The sequence below is a fragment of the Pygocentrus nattereri genome, chromosome 4 (genome assembly GCF_015220715.1).
Source record: "Pygocentrus nattereri isolate fPygNat1 chromosome 4, fPygNat1.pri, whole genome shotgun sequence".
In the NCBI taxonomy this organism is placed as follows: Eukaryota; Metazoa; Chordata; class Actinopteri; order Characiformes; family Serrasalmidae; genus Pygocentrus; species Pygocentrus nattereri.
In genome coordinates this window covers 26,064,263-26,071,105 of record NC_051214.1, presented here as the reverse complement: position 1 = coordinate 26,071,105, position 6,843 = coordinate 26,064,263, and positions in this window count along the sequence as shown.

Here is a 6,843-nt window from a genome sequence, read left to right as displayed (position 1 = left end):
GGACACACAGAAGGCTGGCATGGCATTGGAATTTCTAACCCTAACCTAACCCTAACAAATTCCATCTTTTGTTTATTTTACATAAACATAATAGCTGCTAACAACATATAACTGTATTCTGCATAAGGCTGTATTCATTTATCTTTCTTAGCTATCAGTGTGGGGGGAAAAGAACTGCCATAACAAAGTAACAGACCTCTGAGGTTGTTATTCTGTAGCCAATGTTTCACTCATATTAGGAGCTACACATCCTGTTGTAAATAAAAACATTCCAAGGACAAGGTGTACAAATGTATATACATTTTTCACTTTATGTTGCTGGATCATCTGAAATATGAGGTCGGTACAAATATCATAAGACATCATAAGGCAACCTCACCAAACCCCCACCTTAGACATCAAGCTTTGTGAAATGTGATAATTCAGTTAGTAGGCTATAGTTTGAGTAGCTGGTGTTGATATTTAGTAATGTTGTTTAAATGCACTACCTTATGTGCAGCATGCATGTGGCATTATTCATATTTCCACTATGAAAGAGCCTCATAATTCAGAGGTCTAGTGACATTTTGGAGAAAAAGGTACATGGTACAAAATGTGTAGGGTTCGGACATTTTTATTTATCACAGGGCTCTGACTACAGAATGACGTCTATTGCCCAACAGACACTTAAATTTTCACAAAATCTTGAATTTACCACTAAAATATATTGAAGCTGAACATTGCACTGAATATTGAAACTATAAGTGGGTACTATTGTTGATTTTCTCAGTTTAAATGATGTGGCACATTTTGTAATTTTTTTTCCATTTATTTAAAGTCAACAAATAAATAGAGCTTGTACACAAATAGGTGCAAAAAACAATGCCATATTCAAGTTTGTTCCCTATAGTGGATGTATTAGCCTATTTTCACATAGAAAATCAAATAAACACATCATTTGACTCTGGGTGTTTGAAATTTTGAATACCACTCTATATATAATCAATGTGTAGCAAGAGACATTTCATAAACAATAATCCCCTCAACTGGCATACATTTGCTATAACACATTTGTTTTATTGAGTTCAACAGTGATGTCATAAAAATCATAAATAATATTTTCCATTTTTCCAAGCCATGTTTATTAACAGTAAGAAGTTTTTAGTAACTTGATACAGTACTTTTAAAAAAGTAAATAAAGTCTATTCATGTATGTATGAATATATATATATATATATATATATATATATATATATATATATACATATTAAGTCTAGTGTTTATTTCCAGCAGAATGGATGAATAGTGTTCACATGTTGTATATCAGCTTCAGGCCTCTGTTTTAAAGGCTTTTTCAGGAAAACAAGGCCTTAGTCAATTACATGGTCAGATGCTAGTAGGCCGCTGGTTCATTTTACTTCCAATCATGCTTGTCCTTGGTTCCTCCTGAGCTCTGCACTGTCTCGTCCTGACTTCCATGACAGCTTGGCCTGGTCATTCATTATTTTTGTATTAAATATAGGACGCAAATACAGACATTATGTTGCTAAAGAAGACTTAGTCAAACTTTGTGTAACTGAGGTAAAGCTGTGAAGGTTTGCCACAACTGCATAGATATATTTGCGTGTATCTATGATCACCCCCACATTTACCACACACACACTCAAAGGGGAACTCCATCTATTCAACATAATTGACTCATTACGAAGTAAACAAAGTCATACAGAGTGGTTTTTGATGTGAAATAAGCTGCTCTATGATCTGAATTGTTCAGAAATCTGAAGCATTTGATGGCTACAAAAGCTTCCTCTCAGAATAAAATAAGACACAAACTGGTTACGAAATGTTCACTGAAGATCATGATATTGCATTACAATAGTTTTGACAACATTATGGGCTACAAATACAATCCCAATTCCAAAACGGTTGTGACTTTGTGTAGAATATAAATGCATGTAAATGAAATCAGCATGCAAATCTCATAGACTCATATTTTTATTCACAAAAGAACATAGAACACATATCAGATGTTGAAAGTGTGACTTGATGTAGGTGTATAGCTGCTCAACAGTTCTTTGACGGATTTTTCGTTTCATGATTCGCCAAAAGTTTTCTGTTGGTGAAAGGTCTTGACGGCAGGCGACCAGTTCAGCCCTCTTCTTCCAGGAAGCCATGCTGTTGGATGGATGCAGTATGTGGTTTAGCATTGTCTTGCTGAAAAATACCTAGCCTTTCCTGAAAGAGACGTTGTCTGGATGGAAACATATGTTATTCTGAAACCTCTTGATAGTGCCTTTCCAGATGGATCAGCTGCCCTCATCATAGTCATTAATGCAACCCCAAATCATCAGATATGCAGGCTTTTGAACTGTGCACTGATAACAAGCTGGATGATCTCTCTCCTCTTGAGTCCGCAGGACAGGGTGTCTTTGTTTCCAAAAAGAATTTCAAATTTTGATTAATCTGATCACAGAACAGTTTACCATTTTGCCTCAGTCCATTTTAAATGAGCTTAGGCCCAGAGAAGATGGCAGAGATTCTGGATCGTGTTGACATAGGGCTTCTTCTTTTCATGATGCAGCTTCAACTTGCATTTGTAGACTGCACTGTGAACTGTTCACATACAGTGATTTCTGGAAGTGTTCCTGAGGTCATGCAACGATTTCTAGTACAGAATCATGCTTGTTTTCAATGCAGTACTGCCTGAGGGCCTGAAAATCATGAGCATCCAACACTGACCGTCAGACTTGTCCCTTTCGTACAGGGATATCTCCAGATTCTCTGGATATTTTGATGATATTATGTACTGTAGTTGTTGGGAAATCCAAAGTCTTCGTAATTGTTCATTGAGGAACATTTTTCTGAGCTTATTCCACAATTTCTAAATACAGTCTTTTGCAGATTGATGAACCTCTGCCCATCTTTGCTTCTGAGACTCTGCCTCTCTAAAAGTCTCTTTTAAGCAGTCATGGGCTGGAGGTTAGGGAAGCAGCCCTGTGACCGGAAGGTTGCCGGTTTGATCCCCTTGGCTGACAGTCCATGACTGAAGTACCCTTGAGCAAGGTACCTAACCCCCAATTGCTCTGCTGTGGATAGGGCTGCCAACTGCTCTGGGCAAGTATGCTCACTGCCACATGTATGTGGGTGTTTCACTGCACAGATGGGTTAAATGCAGAGGTCTGATTTCACAATGTGCTAAACTGTGCAATGAGTCCTCAGAACTAAGATGGGGAACCAGTGCAACTGTGTCCAACCTTTTCACTGGTACTGTACATAACACCTACGCAAGCTTGTCATGACAACTGATTTAACGTCATGACAACTGATTTGCGTCAAGGCTATTTCATTTTTATGTTTTAATAATTGTATAGCTTTTTTTGTAACCCTTGTAGTGAATGATGCCTATTGGAATTAGCATTTCCAAACATTTATGTAGGGTTATGTCAGTTGTCATGAAAAGCTTACACAGGTGTCATGTAGCCTTATGAACAGCAGCCTACAGTAAAGAGTTACCCAAATGGTTTTCTAAATGGATGCAAACATGAGAAATATTTTATTGCTTTCTTTTAATGATTATAGCGATATCAAGACATCAAAAGCAAACTGAGAAAAGCAAGGAAGGGAGCTGCATCCTTCTTTGTCCAGGGAACTGCCCTTAATGCCTACTTGTTAACCTTCATTAGCCAAGTTTTTATCCAGCTCCAGTGTATGTAATTCTACATATCAAATATTTAAAATAATACTGCATGATTGGCTACTAATGATGTCATCAAAGACTGATTGATTGACTGGTTAATTGATTGAATGACTGTTTGGTTGATTGATTGATTAATGGTTGACTGCAGCTGAATAGATTTCTGAAAATGACATGAACCTAAAGTGATCAGGGCAATCAAATCTATGCAACCCCACCCCACCCACACACACACACACAATTTACTGCAGTAACAAACTCTACCCTTTTAAGACGCCTTATGATAGATGTTGGAACATTGCTGTGAAGATTTGATTTGATTGTGTTCAGCCACAAAAGCATTCACAACTGGTGCTCCAGCTCATTCATATTGGACAGAGCTCCATCCCTCTGGAGAATGCAGTTCCACTGCTCCACACCCCAATGCTGGGGTTTTTTTCGCCAACCTATTAGATGCTTCCCATTGGGCATGGGGGTCTTAGCCTCATATGCTTTGTTCACTAATCTGAAAGAGCATCTGGATATATTTGGAGAAAGCAATTCCAGGTACAAACCTTGTCTCTCTGATTACCATTTCACTGGGTATTTTTTGGGCATTTCTGTGTATGAAAATGAAACTTGCAAAACAGTACAAATGAATACTTACAAATTAAAGCAAACATGCAAGTAATAAAATGAATAAAAAAGTGAAACAAAAAATATTACACTAAGAAGAAATAATCAAACAAAAAAAGGGAGAAGTGGGAAACTTTTGCATGCCATGTTTTATCCCAAATCTGCATATATTAAACCCTTCTGTAAAGACCTTGAAGGCCTTGACTGATCGTCACTACTTGAAAAGCTCTAAACTCTTAATTGTACAGGACATGCACACACCAACAGCTCATACAATTTCCCAGACATTTGTGGAGAGAGCTGATCGATGGCAGGGTCAGGTGGTTAGCTTTAAGAGGAACGTGATCTCGATGGAAATTAAATCAGACCATTTCAAACGATTAACCCTGTCCTCTTACAGCCACCTGAACATCCTCTCTTAACAACACTCATCGATTCTGAAGCCTGGGCCAGACTAGCCTGTCCTCCAATCTATTACAAGACCTGACATTTAAGCACAACATACACTACCCATGGGAGAGTTTGCTACTGTTGAGGTAACGGAGATCCATCATATCACTATGGAGCCCTCAGGTGCACTTGCAAACACTGAATACATTGTGGATAATGTTCCATGTCTAAACAGTGCCTCCTTAAGGGACCTGTTCGAGACAACATCACAAGATAGTGAATGCCATAAAGAATTTATGAAACCACTTTGGTTCTGCGCACGCATGCGGGTGTGTGAATTTGTATTTATGTCACATTTTCTGTTCTGTTCTGTTCTTTTTTGGTCAGACTCAAAACCAATCCTGCTTCGCTTTTGGGACATAGGCGAGTGTGTGTATACACATAAGGGCCACTCTGGCCGCAGACACAAGGGCCTCTGTGTGTGATTGTGCAGCCACCCAACAAAAGCCTGCAGGCAAAGCGAGGAAAGAAAAACTATTTCTGCACTATTTAATCACCCCCTATCTCAATCACATGACGCATGACTTCGCTACAAGTGTGTATGCAAGTCCCTGTTGTGAAATGCAATAAAAGCCACAAAATAGTGTGTATGTGAGTCGGAGCAAGTACGCATTCTCTCGCTGTTCAGCTGCATCAGTTGGATGCGAGCTAATGCACACGCAGCTACACACACACAGAAAACCTATTGGTGTAGCCAAGCCACATATTTATCCTAACACGCCACACAAAAAGCACATTTGGCTACATCGGTTTATGTTAACCCTTGTGAGGTGTTCAGGTCCATGGGACCCATTTTCGATGTTTACCAAAAGAAAAATGATGTAATTTATTATTATTTCAACCTCAGATTTCTCATTTGCTCATTTTCTGTGAACAACATATAAAATAACCCATTCACACTGTTCACGCCCTACACATTTATATTGCGCATGTAGTGTTGGGGTGAACCTGCGGGGAATAAAAGTGTGTAGGTGTCCCTTCACTCTGTTCTCCTCCTACATGGCCTGCTGTTAGTGTCTGTGTGTGTGTGTGTGTGTGTGTGTGTCTATGTGTGTATGTGTTTGTATATATGTGTGTGTGTGTGTGTGTGTGTTTATGTGTGTGTGTGTGTGTGTGTGTGTCTATGTGTGTATGTGTTTGTAGATATGTGTGTGTGTGTGTGTGTTTATGTGTGTGTGTGTGTGTGTGTGTGTGTCTATGTGTGTATGTGTTTGTATATATGTGTGTGTGTGTGTGTTTATGTGTGTGTGTGTGTGTGTGTGTGTGAGGGTGGACAACATGGACAGACTACTGACTGGCTACAGCTGCTAAAATGTTAAAATGTTTGTTACAGCTATTACAAGTCTGCATAATGTAAAAGCATGGTACCGACTTCGGGGTTCTCTCCTACAACCTTTATCTTGCATGGAGACTCTTATTTACAAAAAACATTCTCTAGAGAACTATTCATTGGAAGATTTTATAGGGAACCAACCAAAAGTAATTCTCGCACCTTTTCTGGAACCTTCATTTTCAAGAATATGTCAGATGGATCAACAGAGATGGCTGGAAAATAAAAGTTAGTTCAGTTCATTTTAAGAACAATTTTTACTTCAACTATCTTGGAGGTTTTGATCAAAGAGCAAACACACAATAAATCCAAAAAATCCTACCCCTGTACATTTTGTTTCTACAGTACTGTACAAAAGTCATTTATTTAATTTCCAACCAAAATGATCATTAAGTGCACGGTATTCAGTTTTCAGGTTTTAGGCCTGATCCACTACTTCATAATCCAGGAGATAATCCACTAGGAAGTGGAAAGTCAAAGAAAAAAAGTAGTGGACACAACTACTAAAATTTAAAAGATTAACAAAATATATAGAGAAAATAAGACTCCAAACAACTGTGCAACACCTGCTAGACACCAAAACTGTCACCACCAGATAAACAGCACTTAAAACTTTTATCTTCGAGAGAGAGGAGTGAGTCAAGCTCCACTTTTGCTTAAAATTCTGTCCATCCTTCCACTGTGAGAAGACAAGGAAAATTTACAAATCAAACAAAAGAGCTTCTGGTGTTCTCAGAACAAAGGCCTGTCCAGACCTCAACATCACTGAATGTAT